At 46.6% G+C, this 25,860-nt stretch overlaps 1 protein-coding gene across 1 annotated transcript in view; it reads right to left on the bottom strand.

Annotated features, from left to right (window-relative positions):
* LOC119955814 overlaps window positions 1–25,860 on the bottom strand; it is a 91,016-nt gene that overhangs the window by 24,407 nt on the left and 40,749 nt on the right. The window lies entirely within an intron of this gene.

The following is a 25,860-nucleotide window of genomic DNA, read 5'->3' as shown; positions in this document are numbered from 1 at the left end:
GTCTCCCTCACCACCCACATCCTACAGGAGGAGCATGCAACTGCCCTAACCTCCATCCCCTCTTACCTTACAGAATACAGCTGCACTGTGGACCAACTGGACCTCCGCCCTCCGACTCTGCTCCCAGTCAGCTGTACTCTCTGTAAACCCCCGGCTCCCTTCACGCTCTTTGAGGAAATGTAGGAAATGAGATGAAAAGGAGCACCTTACTCCCTCCTCACCTAACTCCCTCAGTCACCAAACTCTCACTATAGCACTCAAATGCACCCAAATTCAGCACTGTAACTAGCTCAGATTTATACTGTGACTCTGGCCTCTGAAAAGTGACCTAATCCAATTAACTAATTAACAAGCTCCAGCTGCAAGTAGAACCTTTGTTTAAAGCGGATTAAAAATTCACCTTCTTCTCAACCAAGCAGCAACTTTTAAGTTAATTAACTAAATAAAAGAAAGATTAGACTTTAGATACAAATAAAAAATAAACCCTTAATATCCCTCAGTCACCAAACTCTCACTATAGCACTCAAATGCACCCAAATTCAGCACTCAGTGCAAACCTATCAACTTCGGCACCCTCCGATTAACTCCCCGGCTCCCAATCCTGAGCAACATCCTGCTCCTTAACATGAAGAGGGAAATTGCAACAAGAAAGCAACCCAAGCCTACTGCTACACAAGGACCTTCCCAATCCTCATAACTGCTTGCCTCTCCTTAAGCCAGCCTGTATGGCTACGGCACCATGCCAAGGAATAACTACAGAGGCCCTGTGGCAGCAGGAATGGAGCTAACACACCACCATTAAAAACCTATCCCTCATCACAGACCCACACAGCCCGCCCACCTGGCTTCAATCTGCCACACCAACATTGGACATTCCTCAACCATTTCAGCACTGGCCAAGGCCATTGTGCAACAAATTGGCACAAGTGGGGCCTTGCAGGAAACCCAGACTGTAGCTGTGGTTCATCCCAATCAATGACTCACATCATTAAAGACAATATTCAATGGAGGACTCGGGAGAGTTCCATTTAATCACACTGGGTGCTATTGTCTGGCCTACTGATTACTGCACATGCTAAAACAACAAGGGTTTTAAGTACTTCACTGTCTCCTTTTATGTTAGCCACCAGTTTTTTTATACTCCCTCGTTGCATCTCTTATTCCCCTCCCCTCTAACCTTCTATATTTGGCTTGGTTCTCATTTGCATTTTCTAACTGGGCGACACGGTGGTGCAGTGGTTAGCACTGGTGCCTCAAGGCACTGAGTACCCGGGTTCGATCCCGGTCACTGTCTATGTGGAGTTTGCACATTCTCCCCATGTTTGCGTGGGGCTCACCCCCACAACCTAAAGATGTACAGAGTAGGTGGATTAGCCACCATGCTAAATTGCCCCTAAATTGGAAAAAAAGAATTGGGTACTTTCAATTGTATTTTCTACTTGACATCTGTCATAAGCATATATTTTCATCCTTATCTTAATTTTGATTTATTTTGTCATCCCATGGGGCCTTGGATTTGTTTGCCCTTTCTGGGGAACATACATTGACTGTTTGAGCTATATCTTCTTTGAAGGTAGCCCGCTGTTCAGCTACCATTTTACCTGCCAAACTTTGACTCCAGTTTTTATTGGCCTAGATTTGTTCCCACCCTATTGAAGTTGACTTTCCCCCAGTTAATTATTTTGACTCTGGATTGTTTTCTGCCCTATTCCATAGCCAACCTAAACTTTGATACAATGATCACTATCTCCTAAATCTTCTCCCCTCAACATTTGATCCATTTGACCCACCTCATTCCCAAGAATCGGATCCAGCTGTGCCTCCTTTTTCATTGGACTGGAAGCATACTGCTGTCCGAACAAATTCTAGGGATTCTTGGCACTCCCCACTTTTACACTGTTGCTATCCCAGTCAATGGGCAAAATCTTTCATCCTGGAGACAGAATGCAGTGGCAGGTGGGAAAGTTGGAGTGATTCCCACTGGACACTGGTCAGATTTACCCTCCTGGGTTTCAACTACTTAATTATGCCTCAACGAAGAGCTTGTGGAATCTGTGGTAGGGTGGGAAGGACTTCGCCCTTCCTCGCTGTTACCTCATGGGGCCAGAAGTCCTGGTGCAACACTGCACAAACATTCATTAGCTGCAGGTCAGATATAGTGTAACATTCTGTTTTACCATGGCACCCAAACCCTCAGCTCCTCCAGGGTTCAGTTTGTCCTCCTTGGGGATTCTCATCGGGCTTGTCCAGGAAAGGCAGGAGGCCCTTTTTCCGAGAGATGAGAGCAGGAGGTCCTCCTACCCGACCACGCCGGCTTGGCAGGAGGTCACCAGAGAGGTCAGAGTCAATGACCAATAGAGTACGAGCATTCTGCAGTGCCGCAAGCACATTAATTATCTGATGCACTCCACCAGGTTAAGAGAAACGTCTACTAACTCCAAACTCATGCTCTCATAAGGGCATCAGGCAGTCTGAGTTAGAGTCCACAGGGATGTCAACACACTAGCAGTAGATGGGATATCAGTACTGAATGTCTGCCAGCCACTTTAAGCTCACCATCTCATGTAAGACTCTGCGCAAACGGAATCTTGATCCCTTACTAGAGTGGTTCAGCAGGCACAACAGGCATGACATACATGCTTCTGAACTGCTCTTTCCTCCACAGAAATCACACTCAATCCATCGGCCTTCATCCTTCATGTGGAACAAGATCGGCCATAACCGACAGGAGAGATCGAAGCCCGGAGGTATCCCTGAGCTGAGGGCAATCTTCTCACACGAGGAGCAAGTGGCAAAACTCAGTGGCGAAGATCGAGATCTCTCCCCCCAACAAGCCACTGATGGTCCATCTAGTATACATCGACAGTAATGTTAGAGCCTGCCTCATCGATAAGCAATTATTTCTCTATCTATTCCAGCAATCAACAAGTGAAGGTGGAGGCAGACTACCAGCAGGCTCCTCAGATCCAGCCTCCAGAGCACCTTTGATGAGGTGGCTAGGTGAAAGAAGGATGGGGCACCTCCCTCCAGGTGTTCATTCTTCGCAAAGAGGGTCCCTGAGGCACCCAAAGGGAGGAGGTGCACCTCCCCTCTGCCTGTGACTCCATGAACTCCAGCTGGTGAGGACAAGGAGGATGCCCCTTTCGCAGAGCAGGCCTGTGCCCTCCAAGCGTCAGGCCACCTGAGGATGCCCGGCAATGTCATCTCCGACAACAGGGCATAGCAGTCAGTCGGCTGCTACGGATCTTGGAGCTGCACTTAGACGTAGTGGTAGAGTTAGAAAAATTAAGACGTTTTGAATGTGCAATGCTGGCATGAATGTTCATTGACTGTATAAGTTTGCACTTTTGTAAATATATTTTGCATTTATCTCTCCCCAAGTCACGGGTATTGAACGGCTAATCATTGTGATACATTGTGATGAACAAGTGTGGGTTTTAGAGAAAAGTAGTATTCATTGGCTGGCAAGGGTATTCAAGGGCAGCATGGTAGCAAGGGCAGCATGGTAGCATAGTGGTTAGCATCAATGCTTCACAGCTCCAGGGTCCCAGGTTCGATTCCCGGCTGGGTCACTGTCTGTGTGGAGTCTGCACGTCCTCCCCGTGTGTGCGTGGGTTTCCTCCGGGTGCTCCGGTTTCCTCCCACAGTCCAAAGATGTGCGGGGTTAGGTGGATTGGCCATGCTAAATTGCCCGTAGTGTCCTAAAAAGTAAGGTTAAGGGGGAGTTGTTGGGTTACGGGTATAGGGTAGATACGTGAGTTTGAGTAGGGTGATCATTGCTCGGCACAACATCGAGGGCTGAAGGGCCTGTTCTGTGCTGTACTGTTCTAAATTCTATTGTTGAGCACCCTAGCCTTTCATTCTTCCCTGCCGTGTGTTTTTGGCTGAGATTCTCCAGCTGTTGGGATTCACTGTTCCCGCCGGCAATGCACCCCCAGCCAGTGAGTTTCCCGACGATGTGGGGTAACTTTAATGAGAAATCCCATTGACAAGTGGCAGGATCAAAAAAAACCTCCACCAGTGAATGGCACGTTGCCAAGAAACACACGGCTGGGGGACCGGAGAATCCAGCCCTTTGACCCTGCGATTAAGGCTGGACGTTATTCCTGTATTAGTTCCTACTCACCCTGTGCATGTTGCTGAACGAATAACGTACGTTCCACTAGGTGAGATTTGAAATGCCTGTTGGAGAGGAATGAGTGTGCGCTGTCAGAGGTGTGTGCTCATCCTGATGAAGCCGCCTACTGTCCTGGGAGGATCTTACTTTGCTCCTAAATGGCTGGCTCCGTGAAGGCACAGAACGTTAAATCGATATGCATGATTGTGCACGCATTTGCTCAGGGTAGGACAGACAGGATTGATCTTTGTGAGATGGATGTCAAGGACTGTAATGCTATGAAAGTGATGCCTTCACACATCGGAGTGCTCAGGAGTATCAACAAAGGGAATAGGTTATTACTGAAGCCATGGAAATACTGGCTGCGCCATGTCTCACCCAAACGTCAAGGCAATGCAGAACAGGGTTCTGACAAATGCAGGGTGATGCGTGTTTGTCAGTAATCAAACCATGGTCCTGCTGAGCCACGCTCTGTGAGGACAATGCTAACATAACTTACAGCTTTGGGTGCACACTGTCGTGTTACTGAATCATGTCCTGATGACATTTTGGGACTTGGTATCACGATGGGGCCTCTGCATTATTTATGCATGAGAGCTGGTTTTTGGTGCAGTCTGGATGTAGTTACCTCTTGCGACACTTGAGTTATAACCATTGACAAATGTTCTTCATTTTAGAGTTGGCTTGCTAAGCTGCTGTCACACTGGCATGAGCGTGTCCACGTGTGTAATCGTGTTTTAGTCTCTTGAAGGATTCCACAGACACTGGCCTGTTGCTGCCACAGTTGAAAGAACTGCACTATGTGTAGTTGCTTAAGGATGTGCGCCAGTGGGGTGCGAGTCACATCCCACATGTTCCCTCGACTACTACACCTTCCAAGGATGACCCCATTATTAGGGTTGAAGGTGACTTATGCTTCCTCTGTGATCACTGTGAGATTGATTACCTTTCATGACATGTTGAAGATGGCAGTTCAGGTTTGTCGTTCCCCTGCTTCGAAGGCATGAAGCGAGCTTTGATCATGAATGTTTGACTTCACTTTATTCCTCATGAAATCTTGTAGCTTTAAGGTTGTCTGCGTGTTGTGCTTTTGCAATGGCACCCTCATGTGGCTCACCTAAATCTTTGCCCTCTTCAGATTCATCCCCTTCCAGGTCATCGTCATCCAAGGAAATGTTAAGCTCCTCCATGTCTCCCTTTGGCAGCACAGTCCCCCTTTGCAATTCTAGGTTGTTCAGGATGCAGCGAACAACAATAATGTGGGACAGTCTCTGTGGTGAGTATTGGAGAGTCCCACACGACTGTCCAAGCATCTGAAATGCATCCTGACCAATTGTTTGCTCTATCAATGGCATTGTGGCTGAATGTGCAGCATTGTATCCCTCCTCAGATGCACTTTGTGGACGATAAGTAAGGATCATTGGCCATATCTGTGGATTTCCCTTATTTCTATGGAGTCAGGCATCTAAGCGCTGAGCTCCCTTAAATTTCTCTGGCACCATTAGTGACTCAAAATATGTGAGTCATGTGAGCTCTCTGGGTAGCTAGCACAAACATGCTGGATCTGCTTTCTGTGATCATTAATGACCTGGATATTGAGAGAGTGAAGTTCTTTTCCATTAATTGATGTCACAGGCTGTCGCCAGGGAGCTCTCCTGGTCACCCATGTGCCATTGATGGCACTTTGCATTGCAGAAAGCCTGAGATCGCAGCAGTTCCCACAGTTCTGGCAGCTTGGCTTGCTTCATCCATGGTGACCTGCACACAATAGTGAGATTTACTGAAAAGGGCATCTGGCACCTCCCTTATGCATTTGTGTGTCGCCGATTGTGAGATTTTGCAAAGGGTCCCAGGTGTGGTGATGTGCATCACTGTAAATACACAAGGGGTTAATGTAAATACATGTAGACTAGCTAGACACTAGAGGGAGCACCAGAGACATCACATACACGCAGAGGTGACACAACCACAGGAGGGCATTACACCAACTCGGATATAAAGGACACCACACGCATGATCTGCCTCTTTCCAGTGGAGACAGTTAGTGAGTAGAGACACAGGGTTGATTTGATAACACTCCCACCACGTGGATTGTAGCAGTCTGGTTAGTCAGTCTGAGTAGCTACAGTAGGATTAACAGTAGTGTCGAACCCAAGTTATAAAAGTGTATATAGTTTAATAAACGTGTTGAAGTTATCTCCACGTCTGAACCTTCCTTTGTCAAGTGCACCACCAGGAAGCCGCTTATGCTACACCTAGAGCATAACAAGACACCAGGGGTGCTCTGGAAGTATCCAAAGGCAAAAACGTTCAGCCTGGCAGTGACCTTGAGAGCAATCAGCATTGGCTGCCCTTCAAGCCCGTGCGGTGTCAGTTCCTCATGGAGAATGTGGCAAATATGAGCTATCACATCCCGAGACAAGTGACGATGTCTCCACTGTCATTCGCTCATCTCCATGTATAAGTGGCATCTTGGTTGCACCAAATGTCTTTGTCAATCTGGCCCCTCCTTGACATCCAGGTCTTCCTCAGGCTCCTCTGGCTCGGTGACGGTCCTCCCTTAGCTGTACCAATCGGCAATGGGCCCTTCTTCTCCTCATTCTAATCAAAGTTGTCAAGAAGACAGCATTGCCTGCATTCTGCACTCTACTATGAACGGATGGAATTGAGCAATCAATGGGAGTTCATTTGGAATGGTCGCCCTCCATATACAAGGCAGCTATGCACCCTCTAGCCCTGAACTTTTGTCTGTACATTGCATACCATCATTGCAGGGTGATATCAACCTGGAGTACGACAGGTGCTTTCAGACGTGACTGCGCATTCACAACTTCTTAGGATCCACAGTCAGCCTCGTGTTGGTCATCCTCCAGTGGCCGTGACAATAACTATGAATATCCAGTCTGTGCATATCTATCATGCCTGCAAACACGGTGCCTTGAATGCCATGACCAGTGCACTGGAAACATGGAGGAGTGTATGGCCTATGTTACCTCTGCACAGCAGATATGACCCTTGATGTTTTTGACCCTACATCCCATTCTGACATGCTGCTGTAAGGATCAGATGCCACATCATTGTTGTTCGCTACATCCTGAACAACCTAGAATTGCAAAGGGGGACTGTGCTGCCATCTGCACCACAGTGCTCAAACGTAATGGACACTTGCCTGATCGTCATCATTGGTAAAGGAGCTCATTCATTGTGCATCAAACCCTCGCACCCAGCACTCAGCTGAGCCATGATATCCATGGTTTGAGCAGGACAGCTGCAGTGTGCCCCTTCAATTGGCCAGGAAATGCTGTGCTGGACTCCACCCACACGTCCTGAGACCTTTCCCAGCTGGTTTTCTTTCTAGCTTGTTTTTTTGAATTGTGTCATTGTAAGGTGAGAACATTGTATGGTGCTGCTGACCAGTTTCCAACGTCCCCTATCACTTACCAAATTTCTCCATCCTCCTCCGTAATCACTGTCACTTAATTCCCCTCCCCTATCACTATCCAGCCTACTCCTGCTAGCCTTGAAAATAATGTGGATATTCCTGTTCTTCCCCTTGAACCCTTTAGTGTTGACGTCCCCATGGCCTTTATCGACCTGAGCCCTGTCCTGTATTGGGGTTGAAGCCTCACTGTCAGGGGGGTATCGAAAATACTGTCCTGAGACTCGGGCCATGTTGTCAGGGGCATATTGAAGAGACCATACTGGGGCTTTGAGGGCCGTGTTAGAGGGGTCTGCATGGCAGTCTTGGGTGAGTAAGTCATGCACACAATGGTATCAGGAAGTAGATGTCTCAGAAATGTTCAGGGGAAGCATCTTCACCCGCTAAGTCAGTGGTTGAAATATCATGAGGGTATTGGATTATTGGATAGCCTCATGGAGGGAGGGGAGGGGGTTCATGAAAAGTAAGGGTGTCTGTAGCCTCAAGAAGGGGAGGGGTCAGGTGGTCAAAGGGCATGGAGACATCAATATTAAAGGGTTCAGGGTGGAGAATGGAAATATCCACCTGGATAATGATGGGGTCAAGGATAACAGGGGGAGGCTGGATAATGATGGGGGAAGTGGAGTTAGGAGGCAGTGAGTATGGAGGAAGGTGGAGGGAACTTTGTGGGTATTAAGTGGGAGGTTGGAAGCTGGTCACCCTGATTGAAGGTCAGTAGCACCATTTTTGATCGCACCTAACAATGATGCAGTTCGATAAACAAACTAGAAAATAACAATTAGGGAGGGAACTCTGTGCATTTAGGAGGAACATGACTTCAGCCCAGGACAGTCTCTGACTCCTCCTTGGGAAGTCTTATAACTCTTGCCCTTGGACAGTCCTCCACTACTCTGCTCTGATCCTTGACCAACCCCTAGTCTAGCCTCTGTCTGCCCCCTCCACTCTGGTGTCCACCCCCTCCCCAGTTGCTTGCTAACTGCATGCCACTTATATACAGTTGATTCTAATTGCCTGCTGGCAGGGCACTTAATTTGGATGGGGAACGTAATTCATTGAGTTTTACTGAACATTCATGAGATGTAAGTCAATGCAAATACGGTTCCCCGACGGGAAACTGATTTTTTTCCATCACACCGAATTTAGTGCGCCAACACGCCATATTGGCGGGAGCTGAAAATTCTATCCTATGTTTGGGCAATTGAAGTCCCCCATTATAACTACTTCATAATGTTTGCGCCTCTCTGTAATTTCTTTGCAGATTTGTTCCTCTACACCCTTCCCGCTAGTTGGTGGCCTACAGACTATGCCGAGTAATATAATCACACCTTTTTTTGTTCCTTAACTTCAAAGAAATTGTGGAAATATGTGTTGAGAATTACACATATCTATTTTTTTGCGGGCATTTTTTGCAAATTGATTTTCTTATTTTGGGCTGGTTTCTTTCTTTCGCTAGTTTCCCAAAATCTATTTAATAAAACTAGTCAATCTTCCACACAGAGACACAGCCAGAAAAAAGCCCTTCCTGAATCAGGTCATTCCCTGCAAGCTGAGCATTATTGTTATCACAAGTGACATGTTTCGAACACGTTTGCTCTAACATGATGTATGCTGAGAAGATTTGCAAGACCAAGTTCCAGAAGTCATATTACAGACTCTTCTCTTTCTAGTTCTGTTGAAAATTTAATCTTCTGCAGGATAAGGCTGCCTGCAGTAACCCACCATTTTGTTACTCATTTGTCATCGGTATTTTGCATTGTAGGAGAAAAATGAAAGATATTTTTTATTCGTTCACGGGACGTGGGCGTCGCAGGCTGGGCCAGCATTTATTGCCCATCCCAATTGCCCTTGAGGGGGCAGTTAATAGTCAACCAGATTGCTGTGGATCTGGAGTCCCATGTAGGGCAGACCAGGTAAGGATGGCAGATTTCCTTCCCTAAAGGACATTAGTGAACCAGACAATCGACACTGGTTTCATGGGTCACCTTTAGACGTTTAATTCCAGATTTTCATTGCATTCAAATTTCACCATCTGCAGTGGCTGGATTTGAGCATGGGTCCCCAGAGCATTACTCTGGGTCTCTGATTCACTAGTCCACTGACAATGTCATAACACCACCGCCTCCCCTATCGACCATAATTTATGAGTCTTCATAATTGTGAATTAACATTTTTTAACATCTGCTATCCAAAAACATTAAAATGTAAGGGCTCCTTTGAACTATGTGAGTACTTTGTCGATATGTTTTAACATAAGTATGTTATACATGGTACCATGATCAATTGTGGATCAAATAAAATTAGTGACGCATATTAGAAAGTAAATCAGCATCCGAAAAGCACAAAGATCTCATTGTATCCAACTGTTAACCCATCGAATCACCTCTCTAATGGAGCAAGCCTTTGCCTAAGGGGCAACATTTCCACTTCTAAGGCAGACGGTGCAGGATTCAAACCCCGTTCGAGACAGTGTTGGTGAGTGGAGAGCTGAGGTTTGGCTTGAAATTTGGGGTTGTCATCAGCGCCAATGGGTGTGGGTATAGATGCCCCCTACCCCTCCCCCTTGTTCTATGGGTTGCAGGTGCTCATAAAGTCTGCCCGCCACTTAGGACTAAACACCTCACCAACTGATATAAAGAGCTGGAGGTGGAGGCCATGGAGGGACCCTTTGTATCGCGGAGAAATCCTTCAGTATTTCACGCTATTCTCCGAGTGAGGAGTGTGGAGACACAAGAGAAACCAGCGGCTTATTTGAAGCGACGAGCAACGACACAGCTTACTTTAGTTACAGTAGTTCACTTTTTATTTACTAGTTTGCTGGCCCTATTTCCAGCACAGGACTGCTCACACAGATCACAAGCTATGAGTTTGATTTTAATTTTTATCAAACCAGTTGTAACTTGATATGATATGAAGTTACATTATATTATTTGATTAATACAATAGATAAATATTAATTAATAACAAAACATAAAGTAAATCAATAGAAAAGAGACACAACAGTTAAACTATTGCTGTATCAAATCTTACCGCTCACATTTCTTGCTTGCGCTGAAAGCAAAAGGTTTTTTTTTTTTTACTGATACATGTCTTGCAACATCGTTCTGATTGGCATATTGTTGTGGAGGAAAGCCAATTGAGTAAGCAAGTTAGAAACCATTTTTTGCTCGTTAACCATTAATAATAAGTACATATTACCCAACGCGCAGAGCTAATCCAGTCCTTGAAGCTTGAACATCGAGCCTAGCTCTGAAATATTTTCAGCTTTATTTTCGTCTGCCCCTAAAAAAATGAAGAAGATGTTGTAGGTGATTAGGAAAATTGAAGAAGTGCGATGCACTAATCTTCCCCTATTCCCTCTTTTCGGAAACCAAGAAGCAACCGTCCCTTCAGTCCACAATCTAGAATTCTCGCCTTAACGTCTCTTGGACCAAAGTTTTGATCACCTCTCCTAATATCTTCTATGATTATACATGAGTGAAGCACCTTGGACGGCACTGTAGTTAGCACGGCTGCCTCACAGCGTCAGAGACCTGGGTTCAGTTCCGGCCTTGGGTGACTGTCTATGTGGGGTTTGCACGTTCTCCCCGTGTCTGCGTGGGTTTCCTCCGAGTGCTCCAGTTTCCTCCCACAGTCCAAAGATGTACAGGTTAGGTGGGGTTGCGGGGATGGGGTGGGGGAGTGGGCCCAGGCAGTATACTCTTTAAGAGGGTTGGTGCAGACTTGATGGGCCGAATGGCCTCCTCTGTACTATAGGGGATCTATGGATGTCTTTCTATGTTCCAGTTCAGCCATTATCATTGTTATCATTGCTACATAGGTACAAAACTGCAAATGTTGAAAATTCACAGCAATTTGTTAGTGGCCATTATCAACCGTCACCCGATTCAATTCTAACCAATCAAAAGGCACTGTGAGGTGGAAAAGCAAAGTAAGATTCTTATTCTTATTCTCATATCTTTCTTAAGTGTACAAGGGCAGAGATGGTCTGGAGTGCATTTGCTTCAATGCACGATGTATAACAGATGAGAAATAAAACTGAGAGCCTGGATTACTGCATGGAGCTATGATGTAATTGCAACGACGGAGACATGGTTAAAAGAGGGACAGGACTATATTAACATTCCAGGATATTGTTGTTTTAGACGGGACAGCTCGGGGGAAAAAAAAGAGGTGGGAGAGTTGCATTGCTGATTAGGGAGCAGATCTCAGTGTGTTGAGGAAGGACACATTGGAGGGATCTTGTAGCGAGGCATTATGGGTCGAGCTCAGGAATAAGAAGGGTGAATCACAATGTTGGAAGTGTACTATAGACCTTCCAACAGCCCACAGGAAACAGAGAAACAGTTGTGTAGTCAGATACTGAAAAGGTGTGAAAAAAGCAGGGTAGTTGTGATGGGTGACTTTAACTTACCCCCATATTGACTGGGAATCCCTTATAGCCAGGGGCTTGGATGGAGAGCAATTTGTTACACGTGTCCAGGAGGGCTTTTTGATACAGTATGTTGCCAATCCAACCAGGAAGGGGGCCATACTAGACTTGGTATTGGGGAATGAGCCAGGCCAAGTGATTGATGTTTCAGTGGGCTTAGCAACCATAATTTCATAAGATTTTGGATAGTCATGGATAAGGACAAGAATGGCCTGCGGGTGAGGGTGCTTAATTGGGTGAGGGCCCATTACATCCAAATTAGACAGGAATTGGGGAATGTAGATTGGGAGCGGTTATTTGGGGGCAAATCCACGCCTGACTTGTGGCAGGTTTTTTAAGTCCAGTTGATTGAAGTACAGGACAAACAAGACGTAGAAATGGCAGGATTCGGCAACCATGGAAAAAGGAAGCATACGATAGGATAAGGCATCTAAAAACTGACGAAGCCCTTGAGGAGTACAGTGAAAGTAGGAAGGAATTTAAACATGGAATTAGGAGGGCTGAAAATCTTTAGCAAACATGGTCAAATAGAATCCCAAGGCTTTTTATGCATATATTAGGATCAGGAGGGTAGCAAGAGAAAGAGTAGACTCAAGGACAAAGGAGGGAAGTTATGCATGGAACAACAGGAAGTGGGTGAATCCTTAATGAGTACTTTGTATCAGTATTCACCAGGGAGAAGGACATGATGGATGTTGAGGTCAGGGATAGGTGTGTGAACGCTCTTGAGAACGTCAATATATCAAAGGAGGAAGTGTTGAGTATCCTAAATTGCTTTCAGGTAGACAAGTCCCCAGGGCCAGATGGGATCTATCCCAGGTTACTGCGGGAGGCAAGGGGAGAAATAGCTGGGGCCTTAACAGATATCTTCACATCCTATTTGACCACAGGCAAGGTTCCAGAGGAATGGAGAATACCCAATGTTGCTCCCTTGTTTAATCAAGCAAATTATAGGCCAGTGAGCCTGACATCAGTGGTGGGGAAGCTTTTGGTAAAGATACTGAGGGACAGGGTATATGCAGATTAGGAGGAAAATGGACTAGTTAGTGACGGGCAGCATGGTTTTGTATGGGGAAGGTCATGTCTCACCAACGTGATTGAGGTTTTTGAAGAGGTGACAAAGAAAATTGATGAGGGAAGGGCTGTGGATATAATTTAAATGGACTTTAGTAAGGCATTTGACAAGTTCCCACATGGCAGACTGGTACAAAAACAAAAGTCACATGTGATTCAGTGTGGGCAGGCTAGATGGATACAGAGCTAGCTTGGTTATAGAAGATGTTCTTTACACGTTCAGATGAGAGATCACAAATGTTAACTCTCTTCCTCTCTCCATTGATGCTGCCAGACTTGCTGAGTATTTCCAGCAATTTGTGTTCTTATTTCAGAAAGTAAGTTATTGGCCTCATTACTAACTCTTACTGTTAGTCCTTCCGAGCCATGATTGATTGGCAGAGAAGACGCGATGGACTGAGTGGCTTAATTCTGCTCCTATGTCTTATGGTCGCACGGAGTCCCCTCCGCAACTCTTTTATTCTCTGCAGAGCAAGGTGTCACTCTCAATTTAGTCCCTTTCCTATTTTCCTCATCTTTCTTCCAATCACAACAGGATGTTTCACTGGAACACCTTCCGCTTGAAATTGCGCACTCACCACCTGCTACAACCCTCAACAAGACTTCATCCACTTGCTCACATTTGCTGCCTGTTCCTCTCAAAGTGCAATATGCTAACCTGCCTCACACACCCTCTCAATCTGGTTAATACAAGCATGGGCTGCAGACAAACTGATATTGATGATATCCCCAATGGGAGCCTGGAAGGAGTTGAAGGCAAAGATGTTGAGGGCTACGGTGACCACGACAATTTACAATCAATACCAAGGCTTGGCTAAAGGGACTGTGTGAAGTGCAGCCAAATTTGCTGATGATACAAATGTATGCAAGTCGTGAGGCGAACTCAAAGGGGAACGCATTTGCCATAAACATGGGACACAAGAATTGGATTTGTTTTCAAATCAGGAACTCTGATTAAAGATAATATTTTCATGGCTGTGGGCCTTCAGTTGACATGGAGACAGGTTTCCCGTCCAATTAGAGCTGGTGAGGATAGGAATGGGGGTGGGGCTCTTTTAGAGACCTGCAGGCCATCACTAAGGCTCTAACAAATCTTTCCATTACGCCAGAAGGAAGTGAGGTGTCACAGGAGAGCTGGACACATGGCACCATGGCAGGGATGCCCCATCCCTTCATCGACACTGACCTGGATCTAATGTTGGAGGCCATGAGGGGAAACAGGGACCTCCTTTTCCCAGAGGGTGACCGGCGAAAGAGTGTCAGTGGAGGGCTCACTGTATCCGTCTACTGTTTGCCTTTATTGGAATGTGTAAACAATGGCACTTTAAACCATACCTCTGGAAATCTGATGTGAGACAAAAAAAATCTGATGTGAGAACGAAGTGATGAAAGATATAATGGGATCCTCCAAGGTGAGTGTATATCTTCTGGGCAGGTATGCTTCCTTCATCAGTAGTAAGTGATTAGATATTCCAGGCTGTGTCTTCCATACATGTTAGTGCAGGTATCACAGACTCCTTCCCACGCCATGTCCTTCAACTCGGGCGCGACGGGCTGAGTTGAAACGTGACTAAATCAAAAAATGCTTGACCTTTGGGGTGTCCTCATGAACCTTTCTCACCCTGAGCCACCTCATTGTGCAGCAGGGGATATCTTTCTATTCAGCATCACCTCTCTCCATCTCCACTTCCTCCACCTCTGTCACCTCCTATTCTTTGAAAGGATGCCACATTCCAGGACCTCACCGCCCTCAAAAGTCCACACCTCCCTGGAGGACAATGTTATGGAGAATGCAACAGGCCACCATAATGACTGACACCCTTTCAGAAAGGTGCTGGAGGGTGCCAGCTGACTAATCCAGGCACTGGAAATCTTCAGAAGCTCAGTGACCTGCTTAGTGGTTGTTCAATTGAACAGGTGACAATGGTTGTATCGCTACTGTACCCCTGTCTGGAGCTCCCAAAGAGGGGCAAATAGCCATGTCTTCAAGATATTTCCATTCTTCCCTCTGATCCAGCTATGTATTTTGGGGGTAGGGGGCAGCTTAGGAGTCACAGCAGGTGCCAGGTAAGTGAGTGTACACGTAGAAGAAGCTCTTGGGCTCACAGACCAGTTGAGAGTGGAAACTCTTCCTATTGGTGGATCTGACTGTCCAATCAGTCAGTGCCTTGATGGCCACATGGGGTCATCAATGATGCCCTGCACTTGGGTGAATCCAGACGTGGAGGCGAAAACCAATGAGAAAAACTCAATTTTTGAAAAAGATTTTATGAAACATTTGCTCCCAGTTACAGGAGCCCTCTGTTCCAAAATTATCCGCACCTTTATTTAAATCAAAATTTAAAGAAAACTTTGACACGGAATCCACAGATAAAAGGCTTGTGTGAGAAGCCATTTAACCCACACCATTTCACTATAGCACTGGACGGCCCTCTTTATCTCTGAATCACTAAAAAGCTACAACACAAAAGGAGGCCATTTGTCTGTGATGGATTACACCCTAAACATGGAGGATACTGGCAAATAGGCAATGTAATGTTCTGTCATCAACTACTTTCCCTTGCAGTTTGATGGAAGGTATGTTGAAATGTGATATCGTTTTGAAGCAAAAATGTCATGTCGATATGGGTAGAAAGTATGAATTAGGGATCATAAGAGAACTGCTAATTTTCACATCTGGATTTTCAATCAAAGCTTGTGATCAACTGGCCTCATGCTAGAGGAAGATAACCCTTTATGCAGACTTCAAGTTTGTAATGTTACATGCAAAATACATTTCCATATTTTTGACGATTAGTAAATATGGTTGTTTTAAGCTCTCTGAATCGAAGTCCCAGAATGGTTAGTTAATATTTCTATGCTGTGCTTTAAGCCAGTGAAAAAGCATTCAGTAATCGAGCATGAAAGCTTTGACATTTGCTGACACGTATGGAAGGCATTAGTCTGAATTACTTAAAACTATTATAACTGTGTCACAGAATGAGTTAAGTTTTTGTACTCAAACTGGTTTAAGACCCTGACAACAGCTAGTCAATTAGTTCAACAAGCAGATGTTTGCTTAAACTATGCAACCTGGGAGAATTATTAGTCATTATTTGAGTTTCACAAAGTGATGGCATCTTGCTGAGTCCAAATAGCACACAGATAAAACGCTAGTAGATAATGTTCAAGGAGATTCCTTTCATTGGTTCATTGTGTCACCTCCTATGTACTTTTCTGCAAGGTCACTTGTGAAATATTTCGGAGATTTTGTAAAGATACTGTACTCTCAGCAAAGTTTTTTTTTCATGTTCTGTGAAAAATAGCTTTGGATGTTAGATTGGCCACGTTATAAATCCTAAACTGAATATTGTACCAAACCTCAGGCCAGAGAAAAAAGCCTGGAGAGACCTGGCGGATGTCCTTGAGTGTCTGTGTGCCAGAGTCTCTGTCATGAAAAAGTCTATGCAGAGCATGAGCATTGCGTTGACAAGAACCGAGTGCACAGCCTCCTCCATTGAGACAGTGGAGAGGTAACTCCAGGGGTAGAATAAGGGGTTCATAGGGTTGAGTTGTGCTCGAACCTGCAAGCCCTCACACAGGCATTGACCCGAGGAGAGCGCTGCCAGTGTGAGAGCTGGATGATGCACCTAGTCTCTCTGCTGGGTGCCTTCCCATCAATGGTAAACAGGAAGATTCAAACAATCCCCATGCTGGTGCACAAGCTACCTGTCACCCCTGGAGGCTCCTCTCGGGGAACTCTGGATATTCCACCCCTCTGCCAGTGACTATCGCATTTGAAAAGGCCTTAATGACTGAACAGTGCTCAGCCATGGTGCTGGATGCACCCTCCCAGCCTGAGCCTGTTCGGGGGCTGCTGGCAAGAGGACCACAGCCAAGATCATCAGGGCCGACACAACATCAGAACCAGCAGGATACCTCTGATGCCACTGCCAGCAAAGGAAGGCGGTGGGGGGGGGGGTGGGGGGGGGGGGGGGGGGGGTTGGGGGGTGTGGGGGGGGGGGGGATCACCGAGACGCAGCACCCACAAACTTAAGTTTAAGGCGCTTGAGCACGACGGGCTTCTCACAGGTGACTTTATTTCTATTCATTATTCGAAACTCTCTTTGTTGTGTAATTGCCACCACCAGAAAATGTTTGTTTTTTGTTTCTTTGAATATCACATAAACATTGCGCTGAATTCTCCGCTCCTCATGTGGCGTGGGAGAATTGTGGGAGGGCCTCCCGACATTTTTTATGCCCCCTGGCGCCCCCAGCGATTCTCCCCCCCGGCTCGGAAAAATCGGCGCTCGCCGTTTTTTACGGCGAATGGCGATTCTCCGAGCCCGATGGGCCGAGCGGCTGGCCCTTCGCGCCCGTTTCAACACGGCAGCAAACACACCTGGTCGCTGCATTCGTGAAACGGGCGCCAGATGCCCGTTTGGGGCATCTAGGGGCCCGATTGGGACGGGAGCACCATGACTATTCTCAGCAGGGGACAGGCCCGCGATCGGTGCCCACCGATCGTAGGGCCAGCGTCCAAAATGGACGCACACTTTTCCCTCCGCCGCCCGGCAAGATCAAGCCGCCACGTCTTGCCGGGCGGCTGAGGAGAAAGACGGCCATTGGGTTCGTGCCGCCTGCGCGATGAAGTCCTCCGCGCATGCGCGGGTTGGAACCAGGAACCCGCGCATGCGCGGATGACTTCACATTCTCGGCGTGACGAGGCCGCTGCCGAGAAAGACGGAGGCTCGCTCCTAGCCCCCCGGGTGGGGGTGAATTAGGTGCGGGGAGCGGGCTCCGAGGCCGTCGTGAACCTCGGCCGAGTTCACAACGGCCTTCACGAATTCGGCCCCCTGCGGAGAATTCCGCCCATTAATTTTGTTGGAAAGTCTTGAGTACGCCTGATGGTTCTTATAGGTGCCGAGGGCGCCAGGGACTTGGTGGTTTGTTGCATAGGTAGCGAATGGGCTTTGGGGCCTTGGATTCGTGCATCACAATTGTCTTGTAACACCCATGGCATGAGCTCAAATCAATGCCTTGGTAGCCCAGCTGAGGGTGCGCATTATCAAGGCTTGCCTGGTGTCCCTGCCTTCCTGAAGGTTCATGACGTCTGCCTCTATGTCCTCACCCTGCGTGTCTCGAGGATTCCCATAAGAATCATTAGTAGAATCATCCTCTGCTACACCTGGACCTGCCTCATGATCCGCAGCCTCCAGTGAGTCCCCCTTTGCCAGGGCCAGATTGTAGAGAGCGCAGCAGGCAACAACTATAAGCGACACGCACTCAGGAGAATACTTCAGTGCTCCCCTTGATGGGAACCACATCTTCAGCAGCCCAATGGTCCTATCAACAATCGGCCTTGTGGAGACATAGCTCCTGTTGTACCTCTTCTCCACCCCCGTTCTTGAGTGCCAGAGTGGGGTCATGAGCTACCTTTTCAGGGGATAACCCTTGTTGCCCAGGAACCATCTGGCCAAACAAGCAGGGGTGATGAAATGCTTTGGCACCTGTGTGTCGCAGGATGTAAGGATCATGTGAGCTGCCAAGGTGACGAGCACAGCTATGCAGAAACTGGGTCCTGGTTCCACATGATTTGAATGTTCATTGAGTGGAACCTCTTTCTGTTCAGAAAGGCTCCCCGGTCACCTGCAGATACCTTGATGGCCTCATGACTGCAGTCGATGGCAAGCTGGTTGTGAGGGAAGCCAGCAATCATTGTGAAATCGCTGGCTCTCTCAGTAGGAGCTAAAGAGCTAGAGGGTGCTATCAGCTGAAATCCTCCGACAAAGATGGCAAACAAAAGTATTCCAAAAGAATGTTATCCAAGCAGAGAAGGCACCGGAAGTTACGCAGAAACCTCTCAAATCACATAAATTTTACAGGAGAAAACTCTAATATAAAGAGACAGAGCCTTTGCTCCAAGTGCCTTTTATCCCACCCTGGGACGAGAACTCGAAGAAAACGTGTTGGCTGCTTGGCATGTTACCTGTGCGATTATCAGTAAATTGCATGGGCAATGTAAAATCGCATTCGATTTGGAATGGAATGGCTTGAATTGACCCTTTAAGAGTCACGGGTGCACTCCCGACTCCTGGGCGTGCCTGCTGACCATAATATCAGTCGCATGGGCGCGATGTTTGCCCAACCTATTGTTGTGCAATTTATGTGAGTTCAGATTGGGCGCACACCTGTTTTCACTGCGTAAAATGCCATGGTCCTCATCTGTCAATTTGGCACTTTGCAACCTTCCTGACCCAGCACTGATTTCAACAGTAATAGAATCATTTCTGGCACAGAAGGAGGCCATTTGGCCCATCGAGTCCATACTGACTGCCCCGCAAAGCAATCTAGTCAGTCCCACTTGATGCCCCTTAGCCTTGCACCATCATTCCTTTTGGCCTTTAATCAGTTCTGCCTTCCACCGGATCACAGGACCTTCCTTTTGTTCATCCTCGATTCCCCTCTTTCCTGGCCTAGTTTGCCTTTTCTAAAGTTTTCCAATTTTAATGGAAGGCCAATGATCTAAAACATTGGGCAGGGTTTTCTGGCCCCACCAACCACCTCCCCTCACTCCCTCTGCAGCGTATTTTGCATTGGCGTGGTGGAGGTGGCCTGCCATTGGCTGACGGCGAGATCTCAATTGGGGGTCTCTCGTACATACTTATCCGCTGCCAGGGAGTTTATGGTTGGGGGGCGGTCACTGTCAGCGGGACTGAAAGATCCCGCTGCTGGGAATGGTTGGAAAATCCCAACCATTAACTTTGTTTCTTTGTCCGCAGGCGCTATCTGACCCACTGAGTATAATTCTCCAGCATTATTCTGTTTTTATTTCCCGACACCATGGGCGGAATTCTCCGCTCCCCACGAGTTGTGGGAGGGCCTCCCGACATTTTTTACGCCCCCCTGGCCCCTCCAGTGATTCCCCCCCCCCCCCCGGGCTCGGACAAATCGCAGTTCGCGATTCACCGAGCCCGATGGGCCGAGTGGCCGGCCCTTCACGCCCATTTCAACACGGCAGCAACCACACCTGGTCGCTGCATTCGTGAAATGGGCACCAGATGCCCGTTTGGGGCATCTAGGGGCCCGATTGGGACGGGAGCACCACGACTGTGCTCGGGAGGGGACAGGCCCTCGATCGGTGCCCACTGATCGTCGGGCCAGCGTCCAAAACGGACGCACTCTTTCCCCTCCGCCGCCCGGCAAGAGCAAGCCGCCACGTCTTGCCGGGCGACTGAGGAGAAAGACGGCCACCACGCATGCGTGGGTTCGTGCCGTCTGCGCGATGAAGTCATCCGCGCATGCTGGAACCGGCAGCCTGCGCATGCGCGGATGACTTCACATTCTCGGCGTGACGAGGTCGCTGCCGAGAAAGACGGAGGCCCGCTCCTAGCCCCCTGGGTGGGGGTGAATTAGGTGTGGGGAGCCCTGCGGAGAATTCCGCCCCATGAATTCCACCCCCCCCACCCGCCCAGGCAGCAACATGTGTTCATGACTATATGTCTACCATTGCAGTCTAGCTTGATTCGCAAGAATAGGTTTACACCTTGTCCCTATCAGCAAGTTAAGAAGAGAGAACCACCCAACATAGGTAGTTGACATGAAAGCCAGGAGATTAAAAAAAAGTTTTTTTTAAAGAGTATATTGATTACTGACAATAGCACAAAAAGCAAATCAGTGACCCATAAATAAATTTGTTAATTGCACAGTGTAGGCGCCAGGCAGTCCTAGATCAGATGAATAATCATCTGCGTTTCAATCTTGGATTGAAGGCCGCTTTTCTTTTACTTCACTGGATTTCTGTACTTGAACGGAAAAAAAAACATCCAGAGACGAATGAATAAATCAACTTAATTGCCGATACTGAAAAGATGAAGAAAATTGCCATTTGTTTCAAAGTTCATGGGGAAAAGTTATGAGCAACTTTTATGACCGGTGGGTATAGTTTAAAACAAAGACTTGTTCTTAATGGAACAAACTGACAGATAAGTACTCCCGATTAGATGTAAATAATACTGGGTACATTTCAACGGCAATTACTGACTATAGATCATGCGATAGGAACAGGGCAGGTATTACTGGTCACGCGATTTGTTAGTAGTTACAATTCTTTGCTTGTGAAATTAATTTTTAAAATATAAAATGGAACCCTTATTAATACATTTTCAGAGCATTTATATGCCCAAATCTATTGCTAAACTATGGGCTTTGCTCATTTTTTTGGAAGCATTTGCAAGGGCCCCAATTCCCAGGAGTTTCAAAGTTTAGAGGCAATAGCGGGAGCATGTCCATTGATCCAGCACACTTAAACGTGTGCTTATATGGTCTGGGCAGTTTTTGAGCTGCAGCTAACCAGAGCCATGTTTACGATGCTTAAACCTGACTGGTTCTAATTCCGACTTTCCCAACCTGAAGAGAGCTTTGCGCACAACATGAGTAGCTGATTTAAAAAAAAGAATTTAGAGTGTCCAATTCATTTTTTCCAGTTAAGGGTCAATTTAGCGTGGCCAATCCACCTGCCCTGCACATCTTTGGGTTGTCGGGGTGAAACCCACGCAAACACGGGGAGAATGTGCAAATTTCACATGGACAGTGACCCAGAGCCAGGGTCAAACCTGGGACCTCGGTGCCGTGAGGCAGCAGTGCTAACCGCTGTGCCACCATGCTGCCCTGAGTAGCTGGTGTTTGGTAGTGTCAATGTGACTATAAAATCACATTCCACTGATCTCAAAGTATTAATTTCATAATGTGTCACATTTCATCGAAGTATTATTATTCTGTATAACTTTTTAAGTGGGATATTGTAGCTATACATCTCATGCAATCAGCAATCCTCAGCGAGGGTGGCCGGAATGTTGAGGTCTAACCAATGAAGAAATCCCTGAAGTTTTAAAAGTGGCTTCCTTAAGGGAGGATATATTTGACTTTGAGGGGGTGCAATACAGGTGCCCTGCATTGACTCCTAACATGCTAGCATGGGAGGTTTGGCCTATCAGCGATTGAGTAGAATAGGCTGATTTTCTCTGAAGTTTAGAAGAATGAGAGATGATCTCATTGAAAAGTTACGTTATTATGAGGGCTCAATAGGGTAGATGCTGAGAGACTGCGTCCCCTGGCTGGAGGCTCCAGAACGAGATCATGGTCTCGGGATAAAAGGGTCATTCATGAGACGAAGAGAGATTTTTTCACTTGGATCATTGGAATTCTCTAGCCCCGGGAGGTGGAGTTGATGAGTATGTTCAAAGCCATGATCATTAGTTTTTTATGGTTTTTGGGAATAGGAGAAGGAAAGTGGAGTTGATGGAAGAATTCAGTCATGATCTTATTGAATGGTGGAGTGGGTTGAAGAGGCCACATGGTTAACTCTTGCTCCTATTTGTTATGCTCTTATGAATTCAGAAGAATGGTGTCACCCAACATGAAGCCAGTACGTTCATGTAAAGTCATGGGTGGCTCTCACGGCTGAACGTTCATCTCCTGCTCGCCAAATGAGCCATTTGCAGGGATCATGTTGTTCCTTCCTGCATCGCATAGTTTTCAAAGCAAGACTGGTTGTATTCCTCCGAATGTAACTTATTCTTTCCCAGGATATCAAGATTATGGAGTTTCTCCCCTTCTCAGGGCTACTTAATTGATAGTTTAGAATTGCCCCGCTCTTCCCTCTTCTTCTGTATTATGGGCTTGGAACCAACCCCCCACCATCCAGACTTTTCAATTTAAACAAAGTTACTAATTGTTCAGGATGTATTTACACTATAATTGTGGTGTCATGTGAGATGGTTTGATGCTGTACTGTAAATTTAGCCTGAATCCAGCGTCAGGGTTTAATGTGACTCCAGAATGAAATGCAGCAAGTCTTCTTGCAGGAGATAGCCTCGCCTTACTCCTCTCCAAAGTTCCTTCAGGCCTTGGCACCTGATTGATACTCCAGGTGGCGGCGTAAAGCCACGTGTGTCGTGTGAATGCACCGTTAGTCCCAATGCTACAATTAATAGCAACTCATGGACCTAAATGGCATCGAAGCTCTTGAGCGCTGCTGGAAAATGATTAACAAGGTGAGATTTTGCACAGGCTATGATACAGAGGTTGAATCCTTTAAGTGGATATTTCTGCTGACGCTTGTTCAAACATGTTTGAAAACAAATATGGGGGTGTACACAAATTTAGGATTCAAAGGTTAAATTCGAATCAGCTTTTTTAAACGAAGTGTTAGTGTCAGATACTTCTTCATCTGGTGATATTAATGCATATGTAACTCAAAAAAACACCAGGTAAGTAAGAAAATTAGCTCTTCCAGCCTTCTATCCTCCATTAGGTTCACTACCAACAATCCCGGTGCTTCAAAGTAATGTATTCTAAATGAATTGATATGTTTCTGACAGGTATGTTAAGATGCAATGCAAGTCTCTGGTCTTCCATTATATGCAATCTTATTAAGGACTAACTTAGATTACACAGCGCATTAGATATCCTCAGGATGTTCCAGACCATTTCATAAATAATTGCTTACTTTTTGAAACCATTGTTGCTTTTGTAATAAAAATCACCGTGTAACATACTAACGAGGACTGCCGCTGCACATTCATCCCAGATAAATTAAAAAGATCCAGCAAGTTTAATCAATGAGATGCTGAGACATGCAGTTCGGAGCCGCCTGGAATTTCTTGTTAGTATTTTGCTGTAATGTATGTCTTATTGAAGGGCTTTTAAGCAATCGTTTTGGAATTGTCATGAAAATGACGCCAAATTCTCACATGCGGTCAAATTCCTGTGCTGACGATTTGTTTGAAGGTAGCGGAATTTCATTATTGCCAATCTTCTGTTAGGCGATCGCTCGCTAACAAGTATGATTATCCACTGAAGAAACTGCGTGTTACTGGTCATGGGGTCTTGCACAGCTTATGAGCCTGATCCTAGGGATGCATCTTCAACCGCACAATGGTCAGGTGATTCCAGGAGGCAGGATCAGTCCTTGGACTCTAGATCACTGGTATTCCTTTCTAAGGCACCTTTTCTGGGCCCCGTCTTGCCATCAGATGCCCTTGAAGAATTCAGGAGGTTACTCCAAGTAGGTCTTTTCTGAGCAAGGGTATCCCATGCGTTGACATCTAAATTGCATTTCTTGAGGGAATCGCTTTGGAGCGCTTCCTTTGTCCTCCTTTTACTCAGAAGCCTTCCTTGAGTTGGGAGAAGAAGATTTGCTTTGGCCATCTCAGACAGCGGTAATGGTACCTCTCCAGGTTCTTGAGGTGGAGCCTATATGTAGTCCAGGTTTCTGAGCGGGATAGAAGAGTTTGGAGGATGACAGCCTTGTACACGAGAATCTTGGTGTCAGCACGGATGTCATGGGCATCACAGACTCGTCTTTAGGTGTCTGAAGGAGGTGCTCGCGGATTGAATATGTCGCCTTGAGGAGAGGCAGATCCCCAGGTATGGGAAATGTTCCACGTTTGGTAGGGTTGATCTTGATGGAGGGCGAGACTGGATCTTGCCCTGGAGCGGGTTGGTGATGGATTTTATTCTTCTTGTAGTTGAGGCTGGGACTGACTCTTTGGTGCTCTTCTGCGAAGGAGTCAATCATGGCTTGGAGATTCTGTTCTGAGAGAATGGAGATGGTGATGTCATCCGCATACTAAAGTTCCACGAGTCATGTCAGTGTTGGTTTCTTCTTCGATTTCAACCAGTTGAAGTTGAGAAGTTTTCCAGCCATCCTGTAGATGATGTTCACTCCACTGGGAAGCTTGTTCTTGACAAAGTGAAGGATGGTGGCAATGAAGATGGAGAAAAAGAGGGGGAAGAGAGGGGCGATGATCTATTCCTGCTTGACTCCAGTCATGACCTCGAAGGTTTCTGTCTTATTTCCGTCGGTGAGGACTGTCACGCACATCTTGTCGTGGAGGAGTTGGAAGATGTTGATGAGTTTCTCTGGGCAACTAGCCTTTGACAGGGTCTTCCATAGCGCTTCCTGATTGACTGAGTCAAAGCCTTGGTCAGATCAATGAAAGCCATGTAGAGTGGTTGATGTTGCTCCTAACATTTCTCCTGAATTTGCTGAGCAGTGAAAATCATGTCCGCTGTTCCACGGTTTTGTCGGAAGCCACACTGGCTTTCCGAAAGGTATTCTTCAGAGCCTGGGAGAAGGCAGCTAGTGAGAATTTGAGCAATCGTCCCGGCGATGGAGAGTAGGAAAATTCGTCGGTACTTCCTACTATCCGCTTTGTCTCTTTTCTTGAAGATGGTGGCGTTGATGGTAGGCAGGAATTTTTTGTTTGCTTGCACCAAATTTTCAGTAACAGCTGACGGAGATGACAGGTGATCTCTTCATCTCTAACTTTGAAAATCTCCACTGGTATCCTCCCTACCACTCTTGTGGCTTTTCCATTCTTCACGTGTTTAATGGCAGCTTCGACATTGTACTTGCTTAGTGGGAATCCAAGACCATCTTTGATGGGGAGTTGGGAGATTTCCTCAAACACATCCTCTCTATGATTGTATCATGGTTTAGGAGTTCTTTGAAGTGTTCTGTTCATCGAAGGCTGGTGTTTTCCCTGTCTCTCAGGAGGGTTCCATTCTTTCTCTGCACCGGTTTGAGGCCTCGGGTATTGGGTCCTTATATTGCCTTGTTGGCACTGCAGAAACCCTGGGTGTCATGCTCGTCGAACCATAGAATTCCTACAGATCAGAAGGAGGCCATTCAGCCCATCGAGTCTGCACTGAAGCCCTGAAAGAGCACCTTACCTCAGCCCACTCTCCCACCATATCCTTGTAACCTCACTTTTGGACACTAAGGGACAATTTTGAATGGTCAACCCACCCTATCCT

The sequence above is a fragment of the Scyliorhinus canicula genome, chromosome 2 (genome assembly GCF_902713615.1).
Source record: "Scyliorhinus canicula chromosome 2, sScyCan1.1, whole genome shotgun sequence".
Classification (NCBI taxonomy): domain Eukaryota; kingdom Metazoa; phylum Chordata; class Chondrichthyes; order Carcharhiniformes; family Scyliorhinidae; genus Scyliorhinus; species Scyliorhinus canicula.
This window is presented reverse-complemented; position numbering and strand designations above follow the sequence as displayed.